Source organism: Bufo gargarizans, chromosome 10, assembly GCF_014858855.1.
Source record: "Bufo gargarizans isolate SCDJY-AF-19 chromosome 10, ASM1485885v1, whole genome shotgun sequence".
NCBI lineage: Eukaryota > Metazoa > Chordata > Amphibia > Anura > Bufonidae > Bufo > Bufo gargarizans.
The window spans coordinates 23,975,211-23,991,857 of record NC_058089.1 but is presented as its reverse complement, the minus strand read 5'-3'; the positions used below and the strand labels follow the sequence as shown (position 1 = coordinate 23,991,857).

Here is a 16,647-nt window from a genome sequence, read left to right as displayed (position 1 = left end):
GTGCTGTCCGCATCCACATTTGCGGATCCGCACTTCCGCATCCGTGCTTCCGTTTCCGCAAAAAAATAGAACATGTCCTATTCTTGTCCGCAATTGCGGACAAGAACAGGCATATTCTATTATGTCGGCAATGTGCGGTCCGCAAAATGCGGAACGCACATTGCCGCTTTCCGTGTTTTGCGGATCCGTGTCTCCGTGTATCCGCAAAACACATTGCGGACGTGTGAATGGAGCCTAAGGCCTCTTTCACACGACCGTTTTTTTTTTCCGTTTTGCGGGCCGTTTTTTGCGGTCCGTATACGGTCCGTATACGGAACCATTCATTTCAATGGTTCCGCAAAAAAAACGGAATGTACTCCGTGTGCATTCCGTTTCCGTATTTCCGTTTTTCCGTTCCGTTTAAAGATAGAACATGTCCTATATTTGGCCGCAAATCACGTTCCGTGGCTCCATTAAAGTCTATGGGTCCGCAAAAAAACGGAATGCATACGGAAATGCATCCGTATGTCTTCCGTATCCGTTCCGTTTTTTGCGGAACCATCTATTGAAAAAGTTATGCCCAGCCCAATTTTTTATATGAAATTACTGTATACTGTATTTGCCATACGGAAAAACGGAACGGAACAACGGAACGGAAACGGAACCACAACGGAAGCAAAAAACGGAACAACGGATCCGTGAAAAACGGACCGCAAAACACTGAAATGGACATACTGTCGTGTGAAAGAGGCCTAAGGGTCCATTCACACGTCCGTTTTTTCTTTCCTGATCTGTTCCGTTTTTTGCAGAACAGATCAGGACCCATTCATTTTCAATGGGTCCTGGAATAAATCGGACAGCACAATGTGTGCTGTCCGTTTCCGTTGTTCCGTTCCGCATGTCCGTTTAAATATAAAACATGTCCTATTATGTTCCTGAAAAATCGGATCCTGGTACAATGCAAAGTCAATGGTTCCGCAAAAAACGGAAGACATTCGGATGTCATTCCGTATGTCTTCCGTTTTTTGCAGAATCCGTTCCTGGAAACACATAGCAAATATTTTTTATTTTTATTTTTTTTTCAAAGAAATCCAAACAACTTTATTTGATTATTGAAATGTATACATGTTTCCGTTTTTTGCGGATCCGCAAAAAACAGATGACATACGGATGACATACGGAAACATTTTCAGGAACAACGGATCCGCAAAAAACGGACCGAAATTCGGATTATAGAAAAATACTGACGTGTGAATGTAGCCTTAGGCTGAGTTCACACGGGCGAGATTTCCGCGCGGGTGCAATGCAGTAGGTGAACGCATTGCACCTGCACTAAATCCTGACCCATTCATTTCAATGGGGCTGTGTACATGAGCGTTTTTTTTCATGCATCACTTCTGCAATGCTTTAAAATCGCAGCATGTTCTATATTCTGCGTTTTTCACGCAGCCCTGGCTCCATAGAAGTGAATGGGGCTGCGTTAATAACGCATTGCATCTGCAAGCAAGTGCGGATGCAATGCGTTTTTCACTGATGGTTGCTAGGAGATGTTGTTTGTAAACCTTCAGTTTTTTATCACGCGCGTGAAAAACGCATCAAAACGCATTGCACCCGCGCGGAAAAAACTGAACAACTAAACGCAATTGCAGCCAAAACTGACTGAACTTGCTTGCAAAATGGTGCGAGTTTAACTGAACGCACCCTGAACGCATCCGGACCAAATCTGTCACGCTCGTGTGAACTCAGCCTAAGGCCTCTTTCACACTACAGTTTTTTGCGTTCCGTATACGGTCCGTTTTTTGCGTTCCGTATACGGTCCGTATACGGAACCATTCATTTCAATGGTTCCGCAAAAAAACGGAATGTGTTCCGTATGCATTCCGTTTCCGTATTTCCGTTTTTCCGTTCCGTTGAAAAGATAGAACATGTCCTATATTTGGCCGAGAATCACAGTCCGTGGCTCCATTCAAGTCAATGGGGCCGCAAAAAAAACGGAACACATACGGAAATGCATCCGTATGTCTTCCGTATCCGTTCCGTTTTTTGCGGAACCATCAATTGAAAATGTTATGCCCAGCCCAATTTTTAATATGAAATTACTGTATACTGTATTTGCCATACGGAAAAACGGAACGGAACAACGGAACGGAAACGGAACCACAACGGAAGCAAAAAACGGAACAACGGATCCGTGAAAAACGGAACGCAAAACACTGAATGCAACATACTGTAGTGTGAAAGAGGCCTAAAACAGATTTTTTTAAATGTCGCTCAGTCAGAAGATTGACCTTTTTGAAACAAACTGTACAAGCACTAATACCCTGAATGGGATTTTTGCCATATTGTCTCTTTACTAATCTAATGTAAAAGTATCTGATAGGCATTAGTTTTATTTGGCAAGAGAGTATATGTTACTCCGGACTAAGAACCTTAACCTTAACGTAACCTGTCAAAGCTTTAAAAATTTTAAAAACGAAAACTTTCCAGGGTGATGTCTGCATAGAAGGTGCAATAGCGTATGTGTATTCAAAAGCAGCTACAATGAATGGGAGTTGGGGTATGTCCGCACAGAACGGATACGTTGCAGATTTCACCATCTGGGATTTTTGTCAGCAGTGGAGGAGATTTTATCAAATCTTATCTTCACACTGCTGGGAAAATCTGCAGCGCAAATTGACCTATAGTGTGAATTCGGCTACTTTCACACTTGCGGCAGCAGGGTCCGGCAGGCTGTTCCGGCGGGGGAACAGCCTGCCGAATCCAAGTTAACACTAGCCCACCATGCCGCCGTAAGTGCACTCTACATAGTACATAACATAGTAACATAGTACATAAGGCCGAAAAAAGACATTTGTCCATCCAGTTCGGCCTGTCATCCTACAAGTTGATCCAGAGGAAGGCAAAAAAAACCTGTGAGGTAGAAGCCAATTTTCCCCACTTTAGGGGAATAAAAAATTCCTTCCCGACTCCAATCAGGCAATCAGAATAACTCCCTGGATCAACGACCCCTCTCTAGTAGCTATATCCTGTAATAATATTACACTCCAGAAATACATCCAGGCCCCTCTTGAATTCCTTTATTGTATTCACCATTACCACCTCCTCAGGCAGAGAGCTCCATAGTCTCACTGCTCTTACCGTAAAGAATCCTCTTCTATGTTTGTGTACAAACCTTCTTTCCTCCAGACGCAGAGGATGTCCCCTCGTCACAGTCACCGTCCTGGGGATAAATAGATGATGGGATAGATCTCTGTACTGACCCCTGATATATTTATACATAGTTATTAGATCTCCCCTCAGTCGTCTTTTTTCTAAAGTGAATAACCCTAATTTTGATAATCTTTCAGGGTACTATAGTTGCCCCATTCCAGTTATTACTTTAGTTGCCCTCCTCTGGACCCTCTCCAGCTCTGCTATGTCTGCTTTGTTCACTGGAGTCCAGAACTGTACACAGTACTCCATGTTTGGTCTGACTAATGATTTGTAAAGTGGTAGGACTATGTTCTCATCACGGGCATCTATGCCCCTTTTGATGCAACCCATTATCTTATTGGCCTTGGCAGCAGCTGCCTGACACAGTTTTTTGCAGCTTAGTTTGCTGTTTATTAAAATTCCTAGATCCTTTTCCATGTCAGTGTTACCGAGTGTTTTACCATTTAGTATGTACGGGTGACTTGCATTATTCCTTCCCATGTGCATAACTTTACATTTGTCAGTGTTAAACCTCATCTTCCACTTATCTGCCCAAGCTTCCAGTCTATCCAGATCCCTCTGTAGCAGTATACTGTCCTCTTCAGTGTTAATTACTTTACACAGTTTAGTGTCATCTGCGAAAATTGATATTTTACTATGCAAGCCTTCTACAAGATCATTAATAAATATATTGAAGAGAATAGGGCCCAATACTGACCCCTGAGGTACTCCACTAGTGACAGTGACCCAATCTGAGTGTGTACCGTTAATAACCACCCTCTGTTTTCTATCATTGAGCCAGTTACTTACCCACTTACAGACGTTTTCTCCCAGTCCGAGCATTCTCAAATGCTTTGGAGAAGTCCAGATATACGACATCCATTGATTCGCCGCTATCAAGTCTAGAACTTACCTCCTCATAGAAACTGATTAAATTTGTTTGACATGACCGATCCCTCACGAAGCCATGCTGATATGGTGTTATTTGCTTATTTCCGTTAAGATGCTCTAACATAGCATCTCTCAGAAAACCTTCAAACAGTTTACCCACAACAGATGTTAAACTTACCGGCCTATAGTTTCCAGGCTCTGATGAAAATGAATATTGGCACCACATTTGCCATGCACCAATCCTTTGGGACATTCCCTGTCAATATAGAATCTGCAAATATCAGAATTAAGGGTCTGGCTATGACATTACTTAATTCCCTTAGGATACGGGGGTTTATGCCATCCGGTCCTGGCGATTTGTCTATTTTAATCTTTTTAAGTCGCTGTTGTACTTCTTCCTGGGTCAGACAGGACACTTTTAATGGGGAATTTATTTCAACATTCAGCATGTCATCTTTAACAGCTTTGCTTTCTCCTCGTCGCTCTCTGCGACTCCCCCCTCATTACTCTTTAAAGGGCCGACACCTTCAGATTTATACTTTTTAACATTTATATAATTGAAGAATATTTTAGGGTTAGTTTTACTCTCTTTGGCAATTAATCTCTCGGTCTCTAGTTTGGACGCTTTTATTTGTTTTTTACATGTTCTATTTTTTTCCTTATAGTTTTTCAGTGCTTCCGTGCTACCCTCCTGTTTTAGTGTTTTATATGCTTTCTTTTTGTCATTTATTGCTTTCTTTACAGTTCTGTTTATCCACATTGGTTTCTTTTTGTTCCTTAACCTTTTATTCCCATACGGTATGTACCTCTCACAATGAGATTTTAGGATGCTTTTAAAGATATCCCATTTTGTGGCTGTATTTTTATTTGTGAGGACTTTATCCCATTTAGTTAGGCCTATGGCCTCTCTTAGTTGGCTAAATTTAGCTTTTTTGAAGTTTGGTATTTTTGTTCCTCCCTGTAGAAACGCTCTTTTGAATGATAATTGGAAGGTTATTACTTTGTGGTCACTATTTCCCAGGTGTCCCCCAACCTGCACGTCTGTTGTTCTGTTAGTCACGTCTGTTGTTCTGTCACCCTGGTCCCACTTACTATAATGGGGGCGGGCCGAGGGTCTTGCCGCAACATGGCAAACATGTCGCGAGGCGGCCGGACGAAAACTACAGCACACTTCGGTTTTTGTCTGGCCGCCTCTCGGCTTGTTTGCCGTGCTGTGGCCGGACCTCTGGCCCGCCTCCGTTATATTGAATGGGTCCTGAGCACACTTCCGGCGGCACTGTGGACTAGCGTTAGCACGGACTTAGCAGGCTGTTCCCCCGCCAGAACAGCCTGCCGGACCCTGCTGCTGCAAGTGTGAAAGTAGCCTAAATCCACAGAATGACAATCTACGCTGTGAATTTCCATCACTTTGCAATGCACCGGAATGGGTGCAAAATCAAAACCGATCTGTTTAATGTCTCTGCCGGATCTCAAAACCATAATTAACAACGCAAGTGTGAAACAGACCTAACTCATGCGGATTTCGCAAATGATTTGTCATAGAATTTGCTTGGACAGATTTTCTTTCCTAGCCTTCCTGCAGCGCAATAGCGCTACCATACATACATACAATGAGATGACTCTGCTGCCTCTTTCCCAGTCTAGACAGCAAAGCTAAAAAGTGAGCTACATAAAACAGAAACTGCATTGCATGTACTTTAGTTACCTGACCATAAAGCAGAAACTATATATACTATATAATAGGATAGATAGATAGAAGATACAGTAGATAGATTGATAGATAGATAGATAGATAGATAGATAGATAGATAGATAGATAGATAGAAGATATATATATATATATCATATTTCATTTTCTGAAGAAGCATTGCCGTTAAAGGGGTTTTCACACAAAAAATATTCTACAATTTTCAAACCAGCATCTGGATCTGACTACTCTTTTAATTGCATGTAGCAAAAAAAAATTGAATTGAGTAAAATATATAGCGCACGCGCTCAGTTTAAATCTTCAACTGTCACCAGCCATATCTTCTGTTGGAAGCTGTAGTAGTTACAGGGAAAGAGCTACAGCAGAAAGGACACACCTCCTGAGAAAAGACACACCCCCTGAGAAAGGGCACACCCCCTGAGCTGCCAGCCTGAAATAAATCTATAGAACAATTCACACAATGAATGTTGGGATCCATGTGAGGTACATGGCTGGTTCTAGCTTTGTTAGAAAGAGGGTGTCATGTACTATGTGATGTCTGATTTTCCTTTTATTTTACATTGACCATAGGATAACCCATTTAAGTCCTTGTGACTGTCAACCAGCGGGTAGAATTGCTCTTTAAATCTCCATGCTAGAATAGGGAATCCACACCGACCTGCAAATAACGATCCTGCGAAAACAAAAATTTGCTTTGGAAAAACAATTTGATTTGGTTGTCAGATTGCAGACTGATACATGTCTACATTATCTATAATTACAGGGGATAATTTGCTGTCTTGCAGGGAAAGTGGTCTTCAAAGCGCTCTTTCATTTCCAGTGCAGTGTACTTATCTATTAGGGTAGCAATTTTAAAGGGGACCTGTCCCACCCTGTTTTAATGATGTATTGCGCTGGGTTAAAAGGAAATCCACCTAGCTATTCATCTAAATTGAAGCAGCGCTCTGCTCATCCTCCACACAAGCTGTAATTATCATCACCAATATGGTACTTTCCAGTAGAATTAGATCATATAAACAGGTGACTACTATCCTTTTAAAGGGCTTCTGTCACCCCACTAAACAGTTTTATTTTTTTTTTTGTGTACTTATAATCCCTATACTGCGATTTATCCATACATAATGTGATTAATCATTTTGGTTCAGTAGATTTTGCTAAAAACATACTTTTATAATATGTAAATTACCTGTCTACCAGCAAGTAGGGCGGCTACTTGCTGGTAGCAGCCGCATCCTCCTATCATAATGACGCCCCTCCGCATGTTGATTTACAGGGCCAGCGAACAGGATCGTTCTCTGCTGGCCCTGCCTGTTTGCATACAAAATCTGGCGCCTGCGCCGCGGCCGTACCTGTCTTCAATCAGCGCAGGCGCACTGAGAGGCGGCCTGCTCGCTCAGCCGCTCCATCCTCAATGCGCCTGCGCCGGGTGTAGATGTGACGTAATTGGCGCAGGCACATTGAGGATGGAGCGGCCGAGCGAGCGGCCGCCTCTCGGTGCGCCTGCGCCGATTGAAGACAGGTACGGCCGCGGCGCAGGCGCCAGATTTTAAATGCAAACAGGCAGGGCCAGCAGAGAACGATCCCGTTCGCTGGCCCTGTCAATCAACATGCGGAGGGGCGTCATTATGATAGGAGGATGCGGCTGCTACCAGCAAGTAGCCGCCCTACTTGCTGGTAGACAGGTAATTTACATATTATAAAAGTATGTTTTTAGCAAAATCTACTGAACCAAAATGATTAATCACATTATGTATGGATAAATCACAGTATAGGGATTATAAGTACAAAAAAAAAAAAACTGTTTAGTGGGGTGACAGAAGCCCTTTAAACCGCACTGCTACAGAATTAAAAAAATGTTTTATTACATTTGTCGTATCGCCTACGGTTGTGACTTTATGGACACAGCCTATAAAGCTGCACAGAGTCTTCCTATGCTCTCTATGCTACGGGGAAAAGTGTTTTTAAGGCGCGGACTGCGTCATTTGGCACGTACACACCAAATTACTATGCATTCTCCCGAGCGAAGGGATTTTCCTCTGTAATACCATGAAAGGAAAATGAATGTGTAAAACGTGGCCAAATTAACAAGAGCGATTCAACCCTGAAATCAAATTTAATTAGAAAAGTATGTTTGGGTCATAAGACGCAGGTTTTACATAAACCTCACGTTATTTTTAATTTTATTTCGTATTTCAAGTGATGAGTTGTATCTTTCGGAGGTGCAGAGGGAGCCCAAAGGCCCCTCTGTGAGATAAAGACATTATTGTAAAGGGTCACATGCATACTTACCAACAATTGAGTTGGTAAAATCGGGGCATATAAGCCCCGCCCCTGGGAACGCGACAGACGCACCTAAAAGCATCCATTTGTGGGCAGGGTTTGCATTAGCCCTGCCCATTTTCAGCACAGGAAAATCAGGGACAGTCTCGGCAAATTCGAGACAGATGGCAGCTATGCACATATTGGCCCTGGAAAAAAAAAACTTTAAATTGGCCCTATGTTGTAGAAGGGTCCAAATTGACAGAAGGTGGGGCAGCCCTACCTTAGTGCAGCATAAATACCGCCCCAGCAGAACCAAATACCACAGTGCAGTACAAAATACTGCCTCCCCATAGGAGGAGACTTATCAAACCTGGTGTAAAGTAGAACTGGCTTTGTTGCCCATATCAGCCAATCAGATTCCACCTTTCATTTTCCAATGGAGTTGTGAAAAATGAAAGGTGGAATCTGATTGGTTGCTATGGGTGACTAGGCCAGTTTTCCTTTTGATAAATCTCCCCCATACTTTCTATCTCTCCATTAGGTGAGCGTATTATTCTTTGGAGATTAGATCACGTTTTAAGTTACATTGGGGATAAAACCGCAGATAGTAAAAGCCTCTTTTGTTTCCTTTTACAATATTACGGGGTCTTTTATCAAACTGGTTTAAAGTAGAACTGGCTTAGTTACCCATAGCAACCAATCAGATTCCACCTTTCATTTTACAAAGGAGCTGTGAGAAATGAAAGGTGGAATCTGATTGGTTGATATGGGCAACTAGGCTAGTTCTACTTTACACCAGTTTGATAAATCTCCCCTTATGTCTCTCTTCATTGTTTTTCAGTTTTTTTTTTTTTTTTTGTTTTCTTTTATTGCTATTGAACAGAACAACCTTCTCTACATCCCAACCTGCAAATTAATAATTGTGTTTCTAGTCTGCGTTGCTACCAGACAGGGCCTGGCGTCTGCACTTAAGGTTACGGAAAGAGGCACAAAACACATGTTTTATACTTCAATCTCATCAATTAACAGAGACCTCCACATGAAAGAGAACAATTAGTGCGCTGGCCAGAAGAGAAAGCATCAGGAACAGAGAGATCTGTCGTCCCTCCGAGCGCAGCTCCATTTATCCATTCTCTTCTGGTGACATTAAACGGGCACAGTCACTTTTCAAGGGAAAGCATACGTCTCATTTATCTGCCATCTGCACCCTCTCCTTTTAACTTTATACTTTGTGTCATGTCACTAAGAAGGGTGGCGACTAAACTAGAGCTCTTTCTCCAAAAATCTGCCACTAAAGTACCGTACGGGCCTGTCCCCTCTCCTGACATGTCTGTTTCACTAACTTTCATTTGCATCCCCCTTGTTATAAATTCTGAGGCATCTATTCTTATGACTCTATGTTATGCCATTCCTTTATTATCCCTGCTATAAGTTATGAATTAATTACTAGCAGTTTGCTATGAAGGTCCAGATGGGTGTTACCATTTATTTATTATTTATTTTTTGTTTTTGTTTTTTTTTGGGGGGGGGGGGGGTCCTTGCACAGTCTGAGAAAAAAAGAAAGCAGATCTGCTTTTGTTTAAAGACTTGTCACCTCTCCTGACATGTCTGTTTTAGTAATTACTTGCATTCTCCATGTAATAACAATTCTGGAGCATCTATTCTTATGACTCTATGTTGTGCCATTCCTTTATTATTGTGCCAATATTACTAGCAGTTTGCAATGAAGGCCCAGCTGGGTGTTACCAGTTGGGCATGTGTTCCTATACAGTCGGGACCCTGGCAGCACTGATTGGATAATGTCAGACTGTGGAAGGACACTCCCCCAACTAGTAACACCCATCTGAACCTTCATTGCAAACTGCTAGTAATTTATCCATAACTTCTAGCAGGAATAATAAAGGAATGACACAACATACAGTCTTAAAAATAAATGCTCCACAATATTTATTACATGGAGAATGCAAGTAGTTACTAAAACAGACATGTCAGGGGAGGTGACAGGTCTTTAAACAAAAGAGGATATGCTTTATTTTTTTGCCCCAAATGGTAGCACCCATTTGGATTTTTTATTGAGATTGCTAGTCATTCATTCATAATTTCTAGCAGGAATAATAAAGAAATGGCACAACATAGAGTCATAAGAATAAATCCTCCAGAACTGTTATTACAGGTAGTTACTAAAAGAGACATGTCAGGAGAGGTGATAGGAGTTGAAACAAAATAGGATCTGCTTTTTTTTTTCTCAAACTGTGCAGGGGCACGCCCCCAACTGGAAGCACCCAGCTGGACCTTCATTGAGACTGCTAGTCATTCATTCATAATTTCTTGCAGGAATAATGAAGGAATGGCACAACATAGAGTCATAAGAATAGAAGCTCCAGAATTGTTATTACATGGGGAATGCAAGTAGTTACTAAAACAGACCTGTCAGGAGAGGATGATTTATTCTTTAGAAGGACATGTCATTCACTATCAACTAAATGGTTAACAGAACTCCTTATCATGAAAGGATTATGAGGGAGATGTATCAAAACTGGTGTAAAGTAGAACTGGCTTAGTTGCCCATAGGAACCAATCAGATTCCAGCTTTCATTTTCCAAATGAGTTCTGAAAAATGAAAGGAGGAATCTGATTGGTTGCTATGGGCAACTAAGCCATTTCTCCTTTACACCAGTTTTGATAACTCTCCCCCTATGACTCCTCTGTTAGTTCTCACTTCCACGGTTGGCTCTCTGGATTTGATGATATGTCACGAGTTCATGTTCCTGTTATCGCCATAACGCGTCAAACCAGTCACAAATAACACTGGCTGCCTCTGTACTTGCATTTCCCATGTAATAATTCTGGAGCATCTTTAAATAAAACTCTATGTTATTCCTCCTGGTAAGTCCTGAATAAACTGCAGCGCCCTCTCCACTATGATGGACAGGGCCAGGCAGGAGTGGTCACATTTACACTGTCTGGCCCTGTCAATCAAAGTGCAGAGGGCGTGGCAGGTGCAGAGAGAGCAGAGCCTCTAAGTGTAATGGTAACGCCCCCGTTGCTCCTAGTGGCTCATTTGCATATAATAAAACATAATTTTTCTCAGCAATGCGGCCACATATGAACATGGGACCAACACAGATGCCTTCAGCTGCCAAGCACACATGTAACAGGTCAGCCATGGTCATAGGTACAAAACTGCTGACAGATGCCCTTTAAGTAAATCTCTTATAAGTGGAAATTTTCTATAAAGTCAAATTTACATGGGCCCTCTTTATGCTTGTAATTAGGGCTCATGCCCACAAACATAAGGGCTGCAGACTGCAAATAGCAGTCCGCAATGCACGGGCACTGGTCGTGTGCACTCCTGGTGCGGATGCAAACCCATTGACTTGAATAGGTCCGCGATCCGCAAAATACCACAAAAGATTTTTGCGGTGTTGAGGCACAGACCCGAAATCCGATCTCCGCAAAAGATATATATCTGGTGGATCATGGACCCATTCAAGTCAATGAGTCCACATTCGCACCACAGAGAGCACACAGCCAGTGCCCGTATATTGCGGACCAGCCGTTTACGGTCCACAATACGCGCACAGGTCCTTTACATTCCTGGGCATGAGCCCTTATACTCAGGTCTACAACAGGACTGTAACCCATGAAATGGCAACTCCTTGCAAACCGAACCCGGCCTTGCACCGTTATCTTCCAATTCCGGCACAGTACGACGGAAATGTTCAGGGTTAAAGTGTCATCCAGCTTTCTCGCCATCACAGATACATATTCATGAAAACATAACAGCAGGATTTACACCCAGGACGAGCCATAGGAACCTTTTCCAAGTCCCAGCTCTTGTGCACATGCATAAATAGGAGAAATCAGGCTGCGGCCTCCTGTGTGGATAGCTGAAAATAAAACCGCCAGATGCCCCCACAACACACAGGGGACATGTTGCCAGGAGAATATGCCATGTCCTCCATCAGCGAGTGTAGCAGCGTGGATCTTAAGTCATAAATTAACACAACGCTCTTTACACAAGGGAAAAATCAAAACTTAGCAAATGCGACTCATTCGCAGTAACTTGACTTCTATGCTCATAGGAATACTCACCTACACCCGCTAATACCTTGCTGAGGAGGATCAGCTGAAAAGGTGCCTTAAAGGGAATGTGTCACCTAGAGGTTTTAATGATAAGAACCAGATGGCGACAGCTTTACTTTTTTAATAATCTGTTTTTATTTTCTGATTGTAGATTTTTTTAATATATGTATTATTTTTTTCCATTCACCTAATTATGGTGGCGGCCATCTTGCCCAAGCTGCTATTAACATCATTCAGAGATATGCTTTGCAGAAGCCACGTGGACCATAGGACACAATAGTTGGGAGATGTTCATAACAGGGGTTGTCTCATCTGAGACATAGATGGCATGTCCTAGGATATGCCACCTATGTCAGGTAGGTCAGGTGCATGTCACTAGTACATGCCACCAATGTCAGGTAGGTGCATGTCACTAAGGTATGCCACCAATGTCAGGTAGATGCATGTCGCTAGGCTATGCCACCAATCTCAGGGAGGTGCATGTCACTAGGATATGCCACCAATGTCAGGTAGGTGCATGTCCTAGGATATGCCACCAATGTCAGGTGCATGTCACTAGTACATGCCACCAATGTCAGGTAGGTGCATGTCCCTAGGATATGCCACCAATGTCAGGTAGATGCATGTCGCTAGGATATGCCACCAATGTCAGGTAGGTCAGGTGCATGTCACTAGTACATGCCACCAATGTCAGGTAGGTGCATGTCACTAAGGTATGCCACCAATGTCAGGTAGATGCATGTCGCTAGGATATGCCACCAATTTCAGGTAGGTGCATGTCACTAGGATATGCCACCAATTTCAGGTAGGTGCATGTCGCTAGGATATGCCACCAATGTCAGGTAGGTGCATGTCCCTAGGATATGCCACCAATGTCAGGTAGATGCATGTCCCTAGGATATGCCACCAATGTCAGGTAGGTGCATGTCACTAGGATATGCCACCTATGTCAGGTAGGTGCACGTCACTAAGGTATGCCACCAATGTCAGGTAGATGCATGTCGCTAGAATATACCACCAATGTCAGGTAGGTGCATGTCACTAGGATGTACCACCAATGTCAGGTAGGTGCCACCTCTGGGATCCACGCCTATCTCCAGAAAAGGCCCCTGAAAGTAAAGGAGAGTGCACGCATGCAGCAAACAGCAGTATCCGGCTAAGAGCTCATGCACAAGAATGTTTTATTTTTCCGTTTCTGTTCTGGGTTTTTTAAAGGGCTGTATGTGGAATCATTCACTTCAAAAACGGATATGACGCGTGCATTACGTTTCCGTATGTCTGCATGTCCGTTCTGCAAAAACATAGAACATGTCTTACTCTTTTCCATTTTGTGGTCAAGGACAGGCATTGTTACAATGGATCCGCAAAAAAAAAAATGCGGATGCAATACAAATGTTACACGGATGTCATCCGTTGTTTTGCGGACTGCAAAATACATACGGTCGTGTGCATGAGGCCTAAGCCACATACAGTGAGCTCCGGCAGGCTGCTCGTCTTAGCTTTGCGCTGCATTTTCATGCTGACAGGTTCCCTTTAAGGAACAGCTCACGAAGTTAATGATATTTTATCGAATCAATTGAATTGAAAGTTACAACCAGTTTCCGACTAATCTACATCTGCGCTGCTCGCAGGTGAACTCAATCAATGTTTAGCACCAGCCGCAGTGTTTCATTAAAGCCATTTTGGACGCAAACATTGCCTCGTGTTGGGAAAATCACACGCATTTAAAAATCTGTTTCACATGGACAAATTCAATAATGAAAAGGCTGTAAAACCATTGGAAAAGCACTAATTAACATTTCCACGCCCAGTAGCTACCATTACGGAGTCCATGAAGACCGGAAAGATGGGGACTCCTGGGAGCAATCGCCTGTCAATCACCAGAAAACGTCATGATTCTGCACCCCGACTTGTGGAAAGCGCAGCTTCCGGCTTGCTTATCTGTGGCTTACGGACTACTCATTATAGTCACCCATCCTACGCTGAAAACCTATAGCCGGCAACCAGTCCCAGGTCTGGCGGCACTGATTTTAGACGTGCACGATCTCATGTGGAAAAGTTGTGCATCCAAGTGAATGAACCAGATGCTGTTAGAGGAATCATAGGGCAAATGAAGGAAGCAACAAATATCACGTCCAGATGTTTATAGTCACCTGCATTGCCCTCAAAAACGTGCAAAAAAGTATTGGATTCGTTTTAGGCACTGTTCACATGTGCGTCGGAGGCTCATTCGCAGATTTCGTATTATTCAAAAAGGAAAATGCAACAGAATGCAGTGCCATTTTTCTCATCAATATGATGACTAGTGTTGAGCGAATGGAAGTCCGCAGAATAAATTAGATTCGCCACAAAGCCAAATTTCCTCCTGCTGCATGGTAGCCAATCGATTTAACCTGAAATAGTGTAAAAAAACTAAATAAAATCATACTTACCTGATCCATTTGCTCACGAGGGGGTCGGCCGAAATCCCGTGTGCGCGGTGACGTATGACGTCACCACGCTGGCCAGCGCAAGATTTTGCGCCAGATCTTCAAGCAAATGGATCAGGTAAGTATGATTTAAAAAAATATATATGTATTTGACACTCTGTTATTATTTATATCAGAGGGGTACAATAATGGGGAGCGGCGCAATCACCGCTCCCTGTCATTTTACCCACTGCTTACAAAGAAATACGCTTTATGACGAAGTAATTCGTCACGAGGCAAAATTTTGGGAAAATTCGGCAAAGCAGACTAATTGAATTTTTCAATAATTCGCTCATCAATGATGATGACCTTGATAGAACCCAAATAAAAAAATACATTTAGGGTCCATTCACCCGTCCGCAAATGGGTCCGCATCCGTTCCGCAATATCGGAAAACGGCTGCGGACCCAATTATTCTCTATGGGGCCGGAAGAGATGGGGAGAACACACTATGTGCTCTCCGCATCCGCATTTCCGGAGCGTGGACTCGAACTTCCGGGCCGCGACTCCGTAAAAAAATAGAACATGTCCTATTCTTGTCCGCAATTGCGGACAAGAATAGGCAGTTCTATGGGGGGGGGGGTGCCGGCCGAGTGTATTGCGGATCCGCAATACACTACGGACGTGTGAATGGACCCTTAATCCTGTACTCAATGGTGTTTTTTGTTGCAACGGATCTGCCCAAGCATCGAGGCTTCCATCATACATGGAAGCTACAATGGAGGTGTAAGTACATATTACATTTTGATTTTTGAACCCCCTCAGAAAGTGAGAAGGGGGTAGTATTTTAAGCATCTTGTAACACCGCTCATTTGTTAGATTAAAGATCACACAGGCATGTGCCGCAAACCCAGGAGGAGCAGAGGATGGGAGTGGTAGTGGCTCTGGCTGCAATAATTATTCCCAGTGGCAGTCCTCACACTAGGACTGAGCAGTGACAGGAGGATGCACCTTTCTTCCCGTTGCGCACACCCTGATGCTGAGGCTCTTTCCTGACGGTATCAAATCAATGGCTGGATGCCTTATATAATATAATATAATATGACACTTTAATAAAAAACAAATCACATACAAATCTTGCTACTTTTCATATAAAATACACCAATAAGACCATACATATAATTCGCATATAGTCGCAGTCCCTCAACTCTATATAGTGCGGAGCTCTCGTACTACGGAGCGTTATTCTTCAACACACCAAACACGTTTCGAAACCTACGCGGTTTCTTCTTCAGTAGCACACTACCTACGCTCCATAGCGATATCCACATATTGGAACAGAAGGTTACCTGAAGAATTTGCCATTCAAATTAGGAATCATTGTATACAGCCACAAAACTTACCCGGCGTACTCTGGATCGCAAACCCCCATGCGCTGAAAAACTAGCGCAGGGATAGAGCGCAGATACCAGCAGCTGTACAAGCCGTATTGGACAACAGCACGTATGTATAAACTGCTTTACAACCAACCGACAACCCTGGTTCAACTGAGATCCCGGTGAGCAGTTATTAAACATACCATTTGATCGGTGCATGTACGTCTGAGAAGGACTTGAAAGCTGCGCGAATAAGACTGTAAGATTACAAAGCAATAGAGCGACGCGACCAATTACAGAAGGCTCTATTCAGGCACACCTGTCCAACTTACATTGAGTATATACAGTATAAGGACGCTATTGGAACATTAATTTTATAATAGTGCGAGAGCTCCGCACTACACAGAGTTGAGCGACTATATGCGAATTATATGTATGGTCTTATTGGTGTATTTTATATGAATAGTAACAAGATTTGTATGTGATTAGTTTTTATTAAAGTGTCATATTATATTATATAAGGCAGCCGGCCATTGATTTGATATGAATAATTTATAAGCTATACTCCGGTGAGCACTGTTATATATTGTGTATTACCTTCCTGATGGTAGTTGGGGTGTGCTTGAGTATTGTATGGGTGCAAGGCAGGAGATGTAGGTGCAATGTCCGGCAAATGGTGCTGGAGTCAGTAACCAAGCCAGTTCTAGAAGATAAAGAATGGGAGTTGTAACAAGGTAGGGATATA

General features: G+C 42.9%; 1 protein-coding gene across 3 annotated transcripts in view; it reads left to right on the top strand.

Annotated features, from left to right (window-relative positions):
- The window catches only part of SYT7 (synaptotagmin 7), a 415,280-nt gene that overhangs the window by 277,835 nt on the left and 120,798 nt on the right, over window positions 1–16,647 (top strand). The window lies entirely within an intron of this gene.